This window comes from Oryctolagus cuniculus, chromosome 4, assembly GCF_964237555.1.
Source record: "Oryctolagus cuniculus chromosome 4, mOryCun1.1, whole genome shotgun sequence".
Lineage (NCBI taxonomy): Eukaryota > Metazoa > Chordata > Mammalia > Lagomorpha > Leporidae > Oryctolagus > Oryctolagus cuniculus.
In genome coordinates, this window is record NC_091435.1 from 113265153 (window position 1) to 113284359 (window position 19207).

Sequence of the window (19207 nt, forward strand, 5' to 3'; positions counted from 1 at the left end):
TCACTCAATGTCTGAACTGAAGAGGGAAACAGAAAAGCAGGATTAATACTTAAGCTGATGCTGCTTCTGTTTGGGGAAATGCTTCCTGTCCCTACTTTGACAGGTGTTGTGCCTTTATAAGGTGAGAATTGGGAACAGAGGCCACTAAAAACGATTGAATGCTAAAGATCTGTTCAGTCACTAAAGAAATGGAACAGGAGAACTATTCATAGGTGCCAAACGACGAAAGGAAATTGATTTCTGCTGGGGATTTGGGCAGGGGCAATTAAATATCTGACATGAACAATAGAAATTTGGGCTTTAATTTACCATAGGTCTGGATGCAATCATCCAAACAAACATTTGAATATGCATTTCTAGCCTGGAATTTCCAAGCTAAAAATTTAAGATTACTGGTAATCTTTATCTGTTGATATCCTAATGTATGTGGCAGAAGTAAATCCTAGTAACTCAAAGAAGGACATTACCACAACTTGGTGCAGAATAAATTCTCCTCCACCCCCAAAAGAAAGTCCTGTTTCAGATGTGCTCTTCTCCTAATGAACAAAATAGCTGATCAGAGCACGACTTTCAGCACAGAAATATATAGGAATCCTAGTATTCCAGTTTCTACCAGGTTTCAGGATGAGGACGAAGTACACTTGCCATATGGTGTGCTGTGTGTTACAGGAGCAGAATGTTGACTTCAGGGAGCCCTGTTCTCTTGTACTGGGTAGTAAGCCTGCCTGAACTTTGTTCTAGAGGAAGACATTGTCTTTATTACAATGGACAGTAAACAAGCCTGCTCTTTGTTCTGGAGAAAAGCACAATTTCTGTCCTTGAGATTGTATTTAAAATGCTTAAAATAAAGAAAATAAGGGGTTAAAATTCTAAGAATAAGATACTGTTTTATACATGAAAGCCAGTCAAGCATTCAGAATACTTACATTGAAACTGTAATTAAATGGAAGCAATAAATGGAATCTTTTGGTTTTTTTTAGAAAGGTCTTCCTTCCATTGGTTCACTCCCCAAATAGCTGCTACAGCTGGCACGCTGTGCCAATCCGAAGCCAGGAGCCAAGTGCTTCCTCCCGGTCTTCCATGCAATTGCAGGACCCAAGGACTTGGCCATCCTCCATTGCCTTCCTGGGCAACAGCAGAGAGCTGGACCGGAAGAAGAGCAACTGGGACAGAATCTGGCGCCCAGACCGGGACTAGAACCCAGTGTGCCGGCACCACCGGCGGAGGATTAGCCTAGTGAGCCACGGTACCAACCAATAAATGGAATCTTAAATACAAATAAACAAATAATGAGTAGCCTGGAAGATAAATTTAAATAAATCATTTTCATTGCATCGATGATATACAATGAATGAGGATTGACACAATATAACTCCAGGACAGTCTAAGTAAAAACAAATCCACAACATGACAAATTTTGAGATACGTCATTACATGATAGACAGCCTTAAAAATCTACCAGTGATAATAGGAAATTGTGGCCGGCACCGCGGCTCAATAAGCTAACCTTCACCTAGTGGCGCTGGCACACCGGGTTCTAGTCCCGGTCGGGGCGCCAGATTCTGTCCCGGTTGCCTCTCTTCCAGGCCAGCTCTCTGCTGTGGCCCGGAAAGGCAGTGGAGGATGGCCCAAGTGTTTGGGGCCTGCACCCCATGGGAGACCAGGAGAAGCACCTGGCTCCTGCCTTCGAATCAGTGCGGTGCGCCGGCCGAGCGCGCCAGCCGTGGCGGCCATTGGAGGATGAACCAACAGCAAAAGGAAGACTCTCTCTCTCACTGTCCACTCTGCCTATCAAAAAAAAAAAAAAAAAAAAAAAAAAAAAAAAAAAAAAACCAAAAACAAAAAACAAAAAACAAACAAACAAAAAAAACAACGAATAGGAAATTGTCTCCAGAGAAGAATAATTGCTAGATTGTCAGTAAATTCTAAGGCAAGTCTACAGATAGCTTCAATGGCCTAACATTGTAGAAAATTGTCTTTAAAATTCTGAGAGAAATGATTTAAATTCTAAAACTCCAAGACTTGCAAACATGCCATGTAAAGCAGAATAAAATAATGAAACGTGTAGATGTATATAAAAATATGCAAGAAATTTACTTGTTACTACCCTGCTTGCATGACCAACTGAAGAAAGAAACAACCCAAAGGAAAACATGGGATCCAAAAAATTGCTGGGAAAGGGGAAAGGGATTGGAAGATACGATAAACAAATTGTATATATTATAAATAATTATTATAATAACCAATTTGAGGGTAATAAAAGTATATTTGATGGGAAAAATATAAAGCCATAATTTGAAAAATAACGCCTGCCTGCAATGTTGGTATCCCATATGGGCCCTGGTTCATGTCCCAGCTATTCCACTTCCCATTCATCTCCCTGCTAATGGTCTAGGGAAAGCAGTGGGGACGGTCCAAGTGTTTGGGCACCTGTTACCCATGTAGGAAGTCCGAATGAAGTTCCTGGCTCCCAGCTTTCGCCTTGACAAGTGCTGGCTGTTGAGGCCATGTGGAGAGTGAAGCAGCAGATGGACAACCTCTCTCTCTCTCTCTCTCTCTGCAGCTCTCTCTGTAATCCTGATTTTCAAAATAAATGGATCAGTCTTTTTTTAAAAAAGATATAAATAGATTTTAAACTACTAAGCCATTATATTATATATCTATATTATATTAACTAAATTTTAATTATATTAACTAAATTTTAATGAATTATACATGTTAAATACTTTAAGAGCAACAACTAAAACATTACAAACATAGAGGGAAAAAGGACCATAGAACACTCAGTTAATTGAGATAGGAAAGAAAAACATAAGAGAAACAATGGAAGAGTAAATGTTGGATGTTATGTCCTCCAGGATCTTTCAGATTTTATTTTTTGAGCAAAGGCTTTGGCCCCTCTCTTTCAAAGTATATTTTTAAGGATTGGTTATATGAAAATAGTCTGTCTTGGAAGACAAAGACCATACTTTCTTCAGAGCAAGGAGCAGGCTTGTTTATTGTTTAGTGTTATAAATAGAATGTTTTCTACAGAAAGGACAGTAAAAATGGCAGGCAGAGCTACTGCCCCGTATAAAAGAGGGTTCCTTAAGCTCAGAAATTTCATGTAACGTAACCCCCAGTATGTGCAGGTGTCACCCAACTGCCTTCCTGATATTCTGTGGGAAGTGGGTCCTGGGAATTGGTGCAAATGATGATACTCTGACTACTGTTGTTGGTGTTAATAATGAAACCCTTTATCTCTGAGCATAAATTTATGGGTCTTCTACCAGCATCCCTGATGTGTAACAGGTTACAGCTAGGGGAAGATCTCAGAGGCTTCACAGTTCTTGATGGATAAAAAAGGCAGACAGAAATAAATCCAAGCATAAAAGTCATAGAATTAATGTGAACAGATTAAATTGTGTAATTTGTAGTTCCATCTTCTTGTAAATAAAACAAATCCCATATAGGTGCTTTTGCTGAATTAAAAAATGGAAGGAAGTGCCAATGCTGTGGTACAGTGGGTTAAAGTCTTGGCCTGCAGTGCCAGCATTGCTTACAGGCGCCGGTTGAAGTCCTGGCTGCTCCACTTGCAGTCCAGCTCCCTGGGGAAGCAGCACAGGATGACCTACATGCTTGGGCCTTTGCACCCACGTGGGAGACCCAGAGGAAGCTCCTCGCTTCTGGCCTTGGCCTGGCCTAGCCCTGGTCATTGTGGCTATTTGGGAAGTGAACCAATGGATGGAAGACCTCTCTCTCTTACTTTCTCTCTCTCTCTCTCTCTCTTTCTCTCTCTCTACCTCTACCTCTCTACCTCTTTCTGTAACTCTGCCTTTCAAATAAATAAAAATGAATCTTTTAAAAAAAAGGAGGAAAAAAGCTATGCAAAACATGGTGGGGAAGTTTGAGAGTAAAGGTGAGCACAATTAGAAAAAAAAATAATGAAAAATATCTGATAGTAAAATTACCAGGGTAGAAGTGTCATTATATTTGGTAAAATGAATTATCAGGAAGATTAAAGAAAATCTGAGTATTTACCTACAAATGAAATCTCAGATATATTGTAACCTAAATTGCCAGAATCGCATGGTGTTAATTCAGTAGGCATCTCCATCAACCCAATTGAATTTTTTTTTATTTATTTATTTTATTTAGTAAATATAAATTTCCAAAGTACAGTTTATGGATTACAATGCCCCCCCCATAATTTCTCTCCCACTCGCACCCCTCCCATCTCTTGCTCCCTCTCCCATTCCATTCACATCAAGATTCATTTTCAATTCTCTTTATATACAGAAGATTGATTTAGTATATATTAAGTAAAGATTTCATCAGTTTGCACCCACATAGAAACACAAAGTGTAAAATACTGTTTGAGTACTAGTTATAGCATTACTTCACATTGTGCAACACATTAAGGACAGATCCCACATGAGAAGTAAGTATACAGTGACTCCTTTTGTTGACTTAACAATTCGACACTCTTATTTATGGTGTCAGTAATCTCCTTAGGCTCTAGTCATGAGTTGCCAAGGCTATGGAAGCCTTTTGAGTTCGCTGACTTCGATCTTATTCCAACAGGGTCATAGTCAAAGTGTAAGTTGTCTCCTCCCTTCAGAGAAAGGTACCTCCTTCTTTGATGGCCCCATTCTTTCCACTGGGATCTCACTTGCAGAGATCTTCCATTTAGGTCTTCTTTTTTTTTTTTTTTTTTCCAGGGTGTCTTGGCTTTCCATGCCTAAAATACTCTCATGGGCTCTTCAGCCAGATCCGAATGCCTTAAAGGCTGATTCTGAGGCCAGAGTGCTGTTTAGGACATCTGCCATTCTAGGAGTCTGCTGTGTATCCCGCTTCCCATGATGGATTTTTCTCTCCCTTTTTGATTCTATCAGTTAGTATTAGCAGACACTAGTCTTGTTTGTGTGATCCCTTTGATGCTTAGACCTATCAGTGTGATCAATTGTGAACTGAAATTGATCACTTTGACAAGTGAGATGGCATTGGTACATGCCACCTTGATGGGATTGAATTGGAATCCCTTGGCACGTTTCTAACTCCCAATTGAATTTTTTATTTGTAAATGATTTGAACAACACAAGTGAGCTTAAAGGGCATGTTTTGAACAATATGCTGAGCAATTAGAGAATGCGTATTCTTTTTAAGAATACATGGGGGCCGTCGCCGCAGCTCAATAGGCTAATCTTCCACATAGCGGCAGCAGCACACCGAGTTCTAGTCCTGGTCGGGGCGCTGGATTCTTTCCCAGTTGCCCCTCTTCCAGCCCAGCTCTCTGCTGTGGCCCGGAAAGGCAGTGGAGGATGGCCCAAGTGTTTGGGCCCTGCACCCCATGGGAGACCAGGAGAAGCACCTGGCTCCTGCCTTTGGATCAGCACGGTGCACCAGCCACAGCGCCAGCCGTGGTGGCCATTGGAGGGTGAACCAATGGCAAAAGGAAGACCTTTCTCTCTGTTTCTCTCTCTCACTATCCACTCTGCCTGTCAAAAAAAAAAATACATGGGATGTTTCCAAAATGCAAATTATAAAACGTTACAAAAATACAGCCACCCAGGAAGTCCCAACAGATGCTAAGAAAATAATATATCTATTGTTTTCAGCCTCTGTACAATAATTTATAAATAACAGCCAAATATTAGCAAAATAAGTCTTGGTTGAGTAAGAAATCATAAATAAATTAAAAATATTTAAAACTGAATGTGAGCTAAAGGATCACATGTGGAAATGTGTTAGGATGAAATATACAGTTCCTGACATATTATGGCTAGACTTATGCTGTTTCATTTTTATGGTACTGCAAAAGCAATACGCATTTAGTAGAAACTGTACATTGAATTTAGAATTTTGGTCTTTTCCTGAGCTAGCGCTTTTCAGTACACTACTTTCTCATGATGCATGGTCTGTTTTGTTACTAATCTATGACATTCAGCAGGATAAGTAATAATATACTTTCAGATGTACTGTATTTTCGTTTTATGGTGGGTTTATTGGGAATAACTCTACAGTAAATTGAGGATCATTTGTAATCTGAAATGAAGCAAATGGGAAAAAGTAGAAGTTAATGAACTACAAATCTGACTGAAAAATGATAAAACAATAAAAGCAACCTAAACTCAAAAAAGTAGAATAAATAGTGATAAAGAATAGGAATTAATAAAATAAGAAAAATAATAAAGAGCATCAGTGAAACTAGAAACTTTATGTATTTGAAAAGCCTAGTAAATCAGACACAGTTCTGGACACAATGACCACGAAAATGAAGAGACAACATGTAATTAAACAACATCTATGGAATGAAAAGAAAAAGGAGGGGTTATTTGTTAGTTTCTTACAGACAACTTTCTGTCAATCTATTTGAAAATGATTATTGAAATTTGACTCTGGAAGAAGCAGAAAAGGTTTCAAAAACCTTAAGAAACAAAATAAATTAAATCTTTGTGTATGAGCAGAAAGTTGAAGAGAACAGAAAACGCTAGTCAGTTGAAGATAAATGGAGCTGGCCAGCCACGGAGAGTACACAGGAACACACACCAGCGTCCTAAGGGAGAGCTATCTCAGGTTCCGGAAAGCTTTAGTTCCCTTAATTCCCCTTGAGGTTACCTCTACTACTGTTCCTGTTCTTAGATTTCTATGCAATTTCCCATCTCACTGTAAAAATCCTTCTATACATTTGGAATCTTGGCTCTATTTCTGTACGTAAAATATCCAAATTAGACCAGTGACGATTTGCTATCGTTTCAATGTGCTCCTCAAAGTCCATGTATTGGAAGCTTAATCCCTAAAGCAAAAGTATTAAGAGGAGGTGATTAGCTCATGTAGGAGCCATCACAAATGGATTAATATTAGTGTGGGAGTGGTTTGCTATAAAATTGGGTTTAGTCTTTCCTTCCTCTCTTGCCAAGCCTGCAACAGGTCTGGGCCCAGGATCAGGTACTTCCCAGCTTCCAGACTGTGAGAAATAAATTTCTTTTCTTTATAAATTACTCAGTGTCTAGTATTCTGTCATAGCAACAAAAAAACAGACCAGGACATCATTCAAGCACTTAAACCACTCCTATATGTCTGTTTTTCTCCAAACTCCTTTTCCTTCATGAAATTAAAAAAAAAGGCATGCACATTTTGCAGATGAATTTTAACAAACCATTGAAGAATCAGTAATATCTAATTATTCCATCTTTCAGAGAACAGAAAAGAAGGGAAAATGCCTGAATTAAAGTTTTCCTGACTCCAGGATAACATTAATAGTGAAACTGTAGAAAGATCAAATAAGAAACAAAGTTTTGGAGCGGCGTTGTGGTATCGTGGGTAAAGCAGTTACCTGCAACCCTAGTAGTCCATCCATATGGGTGCCGATTTGTGTCCTGTCTGCTCAACTTCTGATCCAGCTCTCTGAAAACAGCTTGGGAAAAGCAGCAGAAGATGGCCCAAGTGTTCAGCCCCTGCCACCCAAATGGGAGACTGGATGAGACTCCTGGATCTTCGAAGCCCAGCTCTGGCCATTGCGGCTATCTGGAGAGTGAACCAGTGGATGGAAGATCTCCTGTCTCTCCCTCCCTCTCTTTGTAACTCTGCCTTTAAAATAAATAAATAAATTTTAAAGCTTATGTCACTGAGGAATGTAAATTTATACATCATAAAATAACAATAAACTAAGGGGCAAGAGCAGGCATTTGATACAGTAGCTAAGATGCCCACATTCCATTTTGAAGTGTCTGGTGTGCAGTCCTGGTACTTTTCTTCTGACCTAATTTCCTGCAAATACACACCTTGGGAGGCAGCAGGTGATGGCTGAAGTACTTGGGTCCAGTCTACCCACAGGAATATCAAGATGGAGTTCCTGGCTCCTGGATTTGGACTGTCCCAGCCCTGGCTGTTGTGGGCATTTGCAGAGCGGGCACCAGAGAATGAACGTTGTCTCTGTTGGTCTTTCTATCTTCTCTGTCTCTCAGCCTTTCAGAAAAAATTAAAAAAAATAATAATAGTAAACCAAATCTGGTTACATTCTTAGCCAAAAAAGGAACTTAGAATAGCTCAATGAATGTTGTAAAGAATTTGACAAATTAAATACAATTAAAAACATTTAATATAAAAACAATTAAAACATTAAAACAATAAATAAAGAATATCTCCTGTAACCATAATAAAGGGCATTTGGCAAGGTGCAGAGTGATGTAATCTGGTAATTCATATAATGCAAAACAGTGTAGCCATGGAAATGAGTGAAGCATTACTATTCTCATTAACATGATTGCATCTCAAAAGCATTATTTTAAAATTTAAGTGTAAAATTAATCTGAGTATAAATGTGACATTTTTGCAAATATTTAAAACAGTTATAACTTCTTATGGATCCACCCAGAAGTAGTAATTGTTAAAAACATGTATTTTGAATACAGTAAATCAACATCAGTACAATGATACAACTAGATCTATAAAGCCTAAGAACAATTTGGTATAGATAGTTGAAACAAATTTTTAAAATTACTGTTACTAAGTTGTGTGCATTTTTATCCTTTAACTATTATAAAAAATGTATGCCTTTGTTAAAAGTGGTGAATGATTACATTATCAAAGTGTTTTATAAGTTCCCTTCAAAATGCATATTATAAAGAAATTATTTATTATTTCAACAATTTTTTTCATCAAAATAAATTTATATTTTAATTCCTTTTCCCAATGAACTCTTGGAAGTATCCTTATACATAATAAGTGCTCAGGAAGTAATTACCAATATTTTAAGAAGTGTTGTTGCCAGATTTCTATGGGTCTATCAGAATTTCTTAGTATTATCCATATAGATGTTGAAAATTTTTGACTTGGGCATAGTACAGCATGGTTATTGCTTAATTATTACTGAAGAGGGCAGTGATTGCCCACAGTTTTAGATGAGGACACACCTAAGTCCATGGTAGCATCTGTAGTTAAGTGCTGTTTCCTGGGGAACACTTATTCCCTTGCTTTTGTACTTCCAGAGAAGGAATGTTGGGTTGGAGGAGTCTAATTTTCATCCCCAGGAAAGTGAAAAATTGAGGTGAATCCCAATATTCAACTTCTCTAATTCTTTATTGAACTCTCTGCATGGTAAGAGGGAAAACAGGTAACTTAACTGGTTATGACCATCAGAGACAGGTTGGAATCTCACAGGCTGTATTTATCAGGGCATGGAAATTACTTTTGAACTGAAATAAATTAGAATTATTATCTTGTCACAGTTATATCTTTAATTCTTCCCACATCCTATGTCCTGTTTTTTTTTAAATATATATATAAGGTGAACTTTATGTAATTCATACATACAGATTTAATAGCATAATGACATTTCCCACCATACCCTCCCTCCTGCTTGTGCCCCCACTCTCCCTCTTCCCTACCTTCTTTTTTTTTTTTTTTTTTTTTTTTTTTTGACAAGCAGAGTGGACAGTGAGAGAGAGAGACAGAGAGAAAGAGAAAGGTCTTCCTTTGCCATTGGTTCACCCTGCAATGGCTGCCGCGGCCGGCGCACTGCAGCCAGCGCACTGCGCTGATCAGATGGCAGGAGCCAGGTGCTTCTCCTGGTCTCCCATGGGGTGCAGGGCCGAAGCACTTGGACCATCCTCCACTGCACTCCCTGGCCACAGCAGAGAGCTGGGCTGGAAGAGGGGCAACCGGAACAGAATCCGGGGCCCGACCGGGACTAGAACCCCGTGTGCCGGTGCCGCAAGGTGGAGGATTAGCCTAGTGAGCCGCGGTGCCGGCCCTTCCCTACTTTCTTATTTTTTCTTTTAATTTTTAAAATGATGTAGTTCCAGTTTATTTTATAATCACAAGCTTAAACCTCCAGTAATAAGAATTCAACAAATAGAAGAAAAAAAACTCTACCATTCCTTAACAGTAGAGATAAGAGCTATAAACAATAATCAAATCTCAAAATGTCAATTTTGCTTCTATACATTAGATTTTTATGCATATATGCCGCATTTTCTTTATACAGTCATTAGTTCAAGGATATATGGATTGACTCCATATCTTAGCTATTGTGAATTGAGCAGCAATAAGTATGGGGGTACAAACAACTTTCATATGTTGCTTTCATTTCATTTGAGTAAATCCCTAGATGGGAGATGGCTGGGTCATATGGTAGATTTATTTTCAGATTTCTGAGGAATCTCCATATTGTCTTCCATAATCATCATACTAATATATATTTCCACCAACTATATATTAGGGTATTTTTTCCCTCTGTATCTTCACCAGTATTTATTTATTCCTTTGATTTTTGGATAATAGCCATTCTTTTTTTGAGTTATTTATTTATTTTTATGATTTGGAATACACCATTAGTATGTTTCATTTAATTTTTTTAATTTTTTAACTTTTATTTAATAAATATAAATTTCCAAAGTACAGTGGCTTCACCCACCCATAACTTCCCTCCCACCTGCAACCCTCCCATTTCCCACGCCCTCTCCCATTCCATTCAAATCAAGATTCATTTTCAATTCTCTTTATATACAGAAGATCAATTTAGTATATACTAAGTAAAGATTTCAACAGTTTTCACCCACACAGAAACACAAAGTAAAGTATTGTTTGAGTACTAGTTATACCATTGATTCACGTAGTACAACACATTAAGGACAGAGATCCTACATGGGAAATAAGTGCACAGTGACTCCTGTTGTTAGTTTAAAAATTGACACTCTTGTTTATGGTGTCAGTAATCACCCTAGGCTCTTGCCATGAGTTGCCAAGGTTATGGAAGCCTTTTGAGTTCCCCAACTCCGATCTTATTTAGACAAGGTCACAGTCAAAGTGGAAGTTCTCTCCTCCTTTCAGAGAAAGGTACCTCCTTATCTGATGGCCCATTCTTTCCACTGGGATCTCATTCACAGAGATCTTTCATGTAGGTCTTTTTAATATTTTTGTTTGTTTGTTTTGGTCTACTTAATACTATTTGTTGAACTTTTCAATTAACACACAATTATTCTTAGGTGTTTAAATTTAACTGAAAAGTGATCCCTGTTAAATATTAGAATGGGAGTAAGAGGGCGAGAAGATTTACAATTTGGCACATGCTCAATTGGACTTGCCACAAACAGTAGAATTAGAAACATACCTGGGGATTCCAATTCAATCCCATCAAGGTGGCATGTACCAATGCCATCTCACTAGTCAAAGTGATCAGTTTCTGTTCACAATTGATCATACTGATACAGTTAAGAATCATAGGGATTGCATAAATAAGACTAGTGTCTGCTAATACTAACTGATATAATTAAAAAGGAGAGAATGATCCAACATGGGAAGCGGGATACACAGCAGACTCCTAGAATGGCAGATGTCCTAAATAGCACTCTGGCCTCAGAATCAGCCCTTAAGGCATTCATATCCAGCTAAAAAGCCCATGAGAATATTTCAGGGATAGAAAGCCAAGACGCTGTGACCAAAAAAAAAATCTTTTTTAAATTTTATTATACAAGTTTCATGTATTTCATATTTAAATTTAGGAACATAGTGATACTTCTCACCCCACCCTCCTTCCCACCTGTGCTGCAAACCTTATTCCTCCTCCCTCTCCCATTGCCTCTCTGAATTTTTACAAAGATCTATTTTTAGTTACTTAATGATCATTAAGTTAACCCTGTACTATGTAAAAGAGTTCCACAAATAGTATGATTAAGAAAACACTGTTCTTCAGTGGAGTAGACAAGGGCTGTAAACAACCATCAAATCTCAAAATGCATTTTTCACTCCAATACATTACATTTTAAGTACTTCTACTAGTTACCTTGGATCAGGGAAAATATATGATATCTGTCTTTTTGAGACTGGCTTATTTCACTAAATATAATTTCCATTTGTGTCCATCTTGTTGCAAAATACAGGATTTCATTTTTTTAAAGCTGAATAGTACTCCATAGTGTATACATACCATAATTTCTTTATCAAGTCAACAGCTGATGGACATCTAGATTGATTCCATAGCTTAGCTATTGGGAATTGGGCTGCAATGAACATAAAGGTAGAGATAACTCTTTCATATACTGGTTTCTTTTTGATTCAGGTAAATTCTCAGGAGTGGGATGGTCTATATTCAGATTTCTGTGTTATCTCCATACTGTCTTCGATAGTGGCTGTACCAATTTACATTCCCATCAACAGTGTATTAGGGTACCTATTCCCCCACATCCTCACTGACATTTATTATTTGTTGATTTCTGTATGACAGCCATTCTAACTGGAGTAAATGAAAGCTCATTATGGTTTTGATTTGCATTTTTCTGATGGCTAGTGATCCTGAACATTTTTTTCAAGTTTTTGTTCACCATTTGAATTTCCTCTGTTGAGAAATGCCTTGTCAATCTTTTGCCCATTTCTTTTTTTTTTTTTTTTTGTATTGTTGTTGTTGAATTTCTTGAGCTCTATATAAATTCTGGATATTAACCCTTTATTAGCTGTGTAGTTTGGAAATATTTTTTCCCATTCTGTCGGTTGTCTCTTCACTTTCCTGAGTGCTTCTTTTGCAGTGCGGAAGAGCCTCAGCTTTATGTAATCCCATTTGTCAATTTTGACTTTCATTGACTGTGCTTCTGGGGCCTTTCCCAAGAACTCTTTGCCTATGCCATGTCTTGCATAGGTTCCCCAATGTTCTCCATGAATTTGATGGTGTTGGGTCATAGATTAAGGTCTTTGATCCATTATTAGTGGATTTTTGTGTAAGGTTTAAGGTAAGGGTCTAGTTTCACAGTTGTTTATGCAGAGATCCAGTTTTCCCAGCACCATTTGTTGAAGAGACTGTCATTGTTCCAGTGATTGATTTTAGCTCCTTTGTCAAAGATAAGTTTGTTGTAGGTATGTGGATTGATTTCTGGAGTTCCTATTCTGTTCTATGGGTCTGTTTTTGTGCCAGTACCAGGCTGTTTTGATTATAATTGCCCTGTAGTATGTCTTGAATCAGGCATTGTGATGCCTCCAGCTCTGTTTTTGTTGTACAAGATTGCTTTAGTTATTCAAGATCTCTAGTGTTTCCATATGAATTTTAACATCATTTTTTTCTAGATCTTCCAAAAATGTTGTTGGTATTTTGCTTGATATCACACTGAATCTGTAAATTGCTTTTGGTTGTATAAACGTTTTTCCAATCCATGAACATGGATGATTTTTCCATATTTTTTGTGTGACTTCTTCTATTTCTTTAGTATTTTATAATTTTCATTGTAGAGATATTTGACATCCTTGGCTAAATTTATTTCAAGGTAATTAATTCTTTTTGAAGCTATTTTGAATGGGACTGATCTTAAAAGTGATTTCTCTGCCATGACATTATCTGTGTATGAAAAGTCTAATAATTTTTCTGTGTTGATTTTTCATCTTGCCGCTTTGCCAAATTATTTTATGAATTCTAATAGTCTCTTAGTGGAGTCTTTTGGATCCCCTATATATAGAATCATGTCATCTGCAGATAGGGATTATTTTACTTCCTCCTTTCCAATTTCTATCCCTTTTATTTTTTTTTTTCTTGCCTAATGGCTCTTGCTAAGATTTCCAGGACTATATTGAATAGCAACATTTAGATTGTTTTAAATAACTTGAGAAGGATCAGAATTAGTTCTTCTTTAAATGTCTGGTAGAATTCAGCACTGAAGCCCTCCTGTCCCAAGGTTATATTTGTTTGGAGAGGTTTTTTTAACTGATTAAATTTCCATCTTTGCTTTGGTCTATTTAGATATTCTATGTCTTCATGACTCAATTTTGGTAGGTTTTATGTGTCTAGAATTCTATCCATTTCTTCTAGGTTTCCCAATTTGTTGGCATATATCTCTTTGTACTAATCGCTGATTAGTTTTTTGTTTATCTGGTATCTGTGGTTGTATTCATTTTTTTCATCTCTGATTTTATTGATTTGGGTCTTCTCTCTATTTGTTTAGTTGTGCCAATTGTGTGTTAATTTTGCTTATTTTTTCAGAAAAACAGATCTTCATTTCACTGATATTTTGTATTTTTGTCTCAATCTTGTTTATTTCTTCTCTAAGTTTAATTTTTTCTTTCCTCCTACTAATTTATTTTGTTGTTTATCTAGGTCCTTGAGAGGTATTGATAGCTTATTTATTTTGTGCCTATTCAATTTATTTATTATTTTTAAGATTTACTTATTTATTTGATAGGCAGAGTTACAGAGAGGTAGAGGCAGAGAAAGGGAGAGAAAGAGAGATTGAGAGAGAGCAAGAGAGAGAGAGAGAGCTCTTCTATCTGCTGGTTCACACCAAAATGGTTGCAATGGCTGGAGCTGCATAGATCCGAAATCTGGAGCCAGGAGCCTCTCCAAGGTCTCATTGCTGGTGCAGGGGAGCAAGCACTTGAGCCATCCTCTGATGCTTTCCTAGGCCATAGCAGAGAGCTGGATTGGAAGTGGAGCAACCAGAACTCAAACTGGAGCCCCTATGGGATGCTTGCCCTGCAGCCAGTGGCTTTACCCACTATGCCACAATGCTGGCCTTGCAGTATCTTGATGTAGGCATTGATTGCTATAAAGTTTCTGCTTAACACTGCTTTTGCTGTATCCCATAAGTTTTGATATGATGTATTGCCATCTTCATTCGTTTCCAGAAATTTTTTTTATTTCTCTTTGATTTCTTCTATGTCCAACTATGCATTTAGGAACATGTATTTCAGTTTCCATGTGTTTGCATATGATCTAGAGATTCTTGAGTTGTTGATTTCCAGCTTTATTCTATTATGGTGAGAGAAGATGTTTTGTATGATTTTGATTTTTCTCAATTTTCTGAGACTTGCTTTATGGCCTAGGATATGGTCTATCCTGGAAAAAGTTTCATGCACTGATGAGAAGAATGTGTATTTTGCAACTGTGAGGTGAAAAGTTCTGAGGATGTCAGTTAGGTCCATTTGGTCCATAGTATGAAGTAACTCTGTTATTACTTTGTTGATTTTTTTGCCTAGTTGATCTGGCTATTGATGAAAATAGGTATTGAAGTCTCCCATTACTATTGTATTGGAGTCTATGTCTCCCTTTAGATCCATTAACACTGCTTTGAAATAGACAGGCGCCCAGTAATAAGGCATATATTCATTTATTATAGTCATATCTTCCTATTGAATTGATTCCTTAATCATTACATAATGCCCTTCTTTGTCTCTTTTAACAATTTTTATATTAAAGTCTATTTTGTCTCATGTTAGGATGGCAACACCTGCCCTTTTTTGATTTCCATTATCATGGAATATCTTTTTCATCCTTTCATTATCAGTCTGTGGGTACATTTGTTGGTGAGATGTGTTTCCCGTAGGCAGCAAATAGATGGGTCTTGTTTTTAATCCACTCAGCCAGTCTGTATCTTTTAACTGGAGAGTTGAGGTTATTTATATTCAAGGTGACTATTGATAAGTAATGGCTTGGCCCTGCCATTTTCCTATAAATATTCCTATTGTTTACTTTGAATTTCTTTATGCTTTTCTTGGTGGAATTTTCTGCCTTCTCTTTCTTTTGTAGTGTTGGCTATTTTTTGTGGTTCTGTGTGTAGCACATCCTTAAAATTTTTTTGTAAGGCTAGATGAGAGGTGACTAATTCTTTCAATTTGTTTGTTATGGAAAGTCTTTATTTCACCTTCATTCATAAATAGGAGTTTTTCAAGGTACAGTATTCTGGGTTATCAGTTCTTTTTCTCTTGAGACTTGGACTATGTCTTGCCATTCTCTTCTAGCCTGTAGGATTCTGACGAGAAGTTAGTTGTGAGTCCAATTGAAGAAATTCTGAAAGTAATCTGATGTTTCTTTCATGCACATTTTAGAATCTTTTCTTTGTGTTTTGTGGAAAATTTGACTACAATGTGTTATAGGGAAGATCTTTTCTGATCAAATCTGTTAGGAGTTCTATGTGCTTCCTGTACTTGGATGTCTCTTTCTTTCTCCAAATTGGGGAGATTTTCTGTCTTTTTTACACTAAATAGGGCCTCTAGTCTGTTCTCTCTTTCCAAACCTTCAGGAACTCTTAAGACCTGTAGTTTGGATCATTTGATAGTATCCCATACATTTATAACACTATTTTAAGTTTTCTAATTTCTACTTCTTTTTTTTTTTTGCCCGATTGAAAGATTTTCAAAGATTTATCTTCTAGGTCAGATATTTTTTTCTATCTGCCTCATCAAGTCTGCTTTTAAGGCTTTTCACCACATGTTTTATTTGATCTATTGCAATTTTCATTTCTAATACTTCATTTTGATTTCTCTTTAAAATCTCAATTTCATCAGAAAAACTTTTATTCATGCCATGTATTGTCTTTAGTTCATGGATTTGCTTCTGATGGCTTTTGAGTAATCCTGTGATTAATTTTTTGAGTTCTATTTCCTTAATTTCCTCAGTGTCTTTATCTTCACATACTAATATTGAAATGCTGTTATGTTCCATGGCGGGGAGGGGTCATGGTGTCTTTCTTATTCTTGTTTCTTGAATTTCTGTGTTTATTTTTAGTCAATTGTGGAATTAATTGTTATTTTCCTCTGATAGCTTTTATCTGAGTTATGCCTCTGTGGCTTAGTGGAATGTCTGTATTTTCAGTGAATACCAGAGTTGTGTGGAGGGTGTTATGAGGGAGCTCTGGTCAATGTTTCAGGATGGGGTGAGTATCCAGGGTAACAGAAGCATGGAAATGGTTACCTCTGTTGGTGTGATCACCCCCTCACCTCCTCTACTCCAAGCTGAGCAATGCCTGGGTGTTAGCCCCCTATGCATCCAACACTCATCCATGCTGCTGTAAGAACCATACAAATGATCTGTGCAGACTTCACTGTGAGCATGATTTCCACTGTGCTGACCAGCCCTAGGCAACCAAGAAGCTCAGTGCATGTGAGCCACACCAGTGATTACCCAGATACTCAGCTATACCCTGAACCCTCTCATGTAACCACCGAGAGTCCCCACTGTCTCAGCACACCAGGCTCCTACAATTGCTGGGTGTAGAGGTTTCATTCTGTCCTGCCAGCCTGTCCTGTCAACAGTGAGACAGATGTTCCCTGAGCCAGCTCTAGCTAAATGTCTTAATCGTGGGGGACTGTGGGTGCTTCACTGTCCTATGTGATTGCCCATCCACCTTCCTTTCTGGCTTATAGTGTGTGGGGACTGCAGATTTTTCCCTCTGTTAGAATCTCTGGATCACTCTCCATAGACAAGAGCCACTGTCTCCCTGTCACTGCCACCAGTACTGCCAAGAAAATGGTGTCCTGTGTCAGCCAGTTGCTGTGTGTATGCAAAAAGGCTTCCGAAGCTCTTGGCCAAACCCAAAATGGCACGTGCCCTTTCTCAGCCAGGCAGTGGACACTGCTATTGGGTCCTCAGGCAACTGCTAACAACTGGTAGCCCCTGGGGCTCCAGTCCAGACTCACATCAAGCTGTCCCTCTGGCTGTATCAGTGAGGATTGCTGCAGTCTGGTCTGACCTCTATCTCCAAGTTGCCACCTGCTACAGCTCTTGGCTGCTGCAGTCATTTGTTGTGTCTGTGTTTGTGGTGCACAACCTCGCTCACCCCCAACAAAGGGCCTCCGTGTTCCTCTTACTCTTGTAGAATTTCCAGTGTGACTTTCTCTCCAAGTCTCAAGTAGATTTCCTACACCTTTTTTCTTTTTTCCTTTTTTTTTTTTTACTATTTATCCCTAGCCTAATGCAGTATGTAGTTCCCTAATATGCCATCTTAGAATTGTTTTCTGACGGCATTCTGATTGGGATGAGGTGAAACCTCATTGTGCTTTTTGTTTGCCTTTCCCTGATGGAGAATGATCCTGAGCATTTTTCATGTGTCTGTTGGCCATTTGTATTTCATTCTTTGAAAAATGTGTGTTTGTGTGCTTTGCCTGTTTTTTAACTGGAGTGTTTGTTTTATTGCTGTTGAGTTTCTTGAGCTCCTTACAGTTCCTGGATATTAATCCTTTATCAGTTGCATAGTTTGCAAATATTTTCTCCCATTCTGTTGGTTGCCTCCTCACTTTGAGAGTGTCTTTGCGTTGCAGAAGCTAACTGATGTAATTCTGTTTGTCTATATTTGTTTTTATTGCCTGTGCTTCTGTGGTCTTGGAATAAATTTAACCAAGGATGTCAAAGATATTTATTATTAAAATTACAAAACCTTAAAGAAAGAAAAAGATACAAAATAAGGAAAATTCTTCCATGTTTGTGGATTGAAAGAATTGATATAAAAATGTCCATACTACCCAAAGCACTTTATGGATTCAATGTGATCCCAATCAAAAAAGAAAGGGCATTCTTTTCAGATCTAGAAAAAAATGATGCCAAATTTGATATGGAAACACAAGAGATCTTGAATAGCTAAAGCAATCTTAAGGGGCTGGCACTGTGAAGTAGAAGGTAAAGCTGCTACCTGCAGTGCTGACACCCCATATGGGTGCCAGTTTGAGTCCTAGCTGCTCCCCTTCTGATCCAGCTCTCTGCTATGGCCTGGGAAAGCAGTAGAAGATGGCCCAAGAGCTTGGGGCCCTGCACCCATGTGGGAGACCCAGAAGAAGCTCCTGGATCCTGGCTTTGGATCACCTTAGCTCTGGCCATTGTGGCCATTTGTGGAGGGAAGCAGCAGATGGAAGACCTCTTTCTCTCTCTCTCTCCCTCTCCCTCTGCCTCTCTGTAACTCTGACTTTCAAATAAATAAATAAATCTTTTAAAAAATAAAGCAGTCTTGAACAATAAAGCCAGAGGCATCACAATACCAGATTTGAAGACATACTATAGGATGGTTATTATCAAAACAGTCTACTTCCTGGCATATAAAATAGATTTGTAGACGAATGGAAACTCCAGAAATCAACCCACACATCTACAACCAACTTATTTTTGACAAAGGAGCTAAAAACAATCCCTGGGGCAAGGACAGTCTCTTCAACAAATGGTGCCAGGAAAACTGGATCTCCGTATGGAGAAGTCTGAAACAAGTCCCCTACATTACATCTTATATGAAAATCAACTCAAAATAGATCAAAGATTTAAACCTCCAACCTGATATCATCAAATTACTAGAGGAAAGCATTGGGAAAATTCTGCTAGATGTTGGCACAGGCAAAGAGTTATTGAAAACGGACCTGGGTTTTAAAATGTGTCTACTATTCTCCTTTTGAGTACCTGTGTCTGTTTGGATCTATTCCTGACCTTCTCTTCCTTTTCACCTCTTTTTTACCAGTAAGCTCTGAGTAGAGTGTTATCCTTCTCTGCTTC

The 19207-nt window shown here is 38.0% G+C and overlaps 1 protein-coding gene across 3 annotated transcripts in view; it reads left to right on the forward strand.

Annotated features, from left to right (window-relative positions):
- The window catches only part of ZBBX (zinc finger B-box domain containing), a 160523-nt gene that overhangs the window by 102920 nt on the left and 38396 nt on the right, over nt 1-19207 (forward strand). The window lies entirely within an intron of this gene.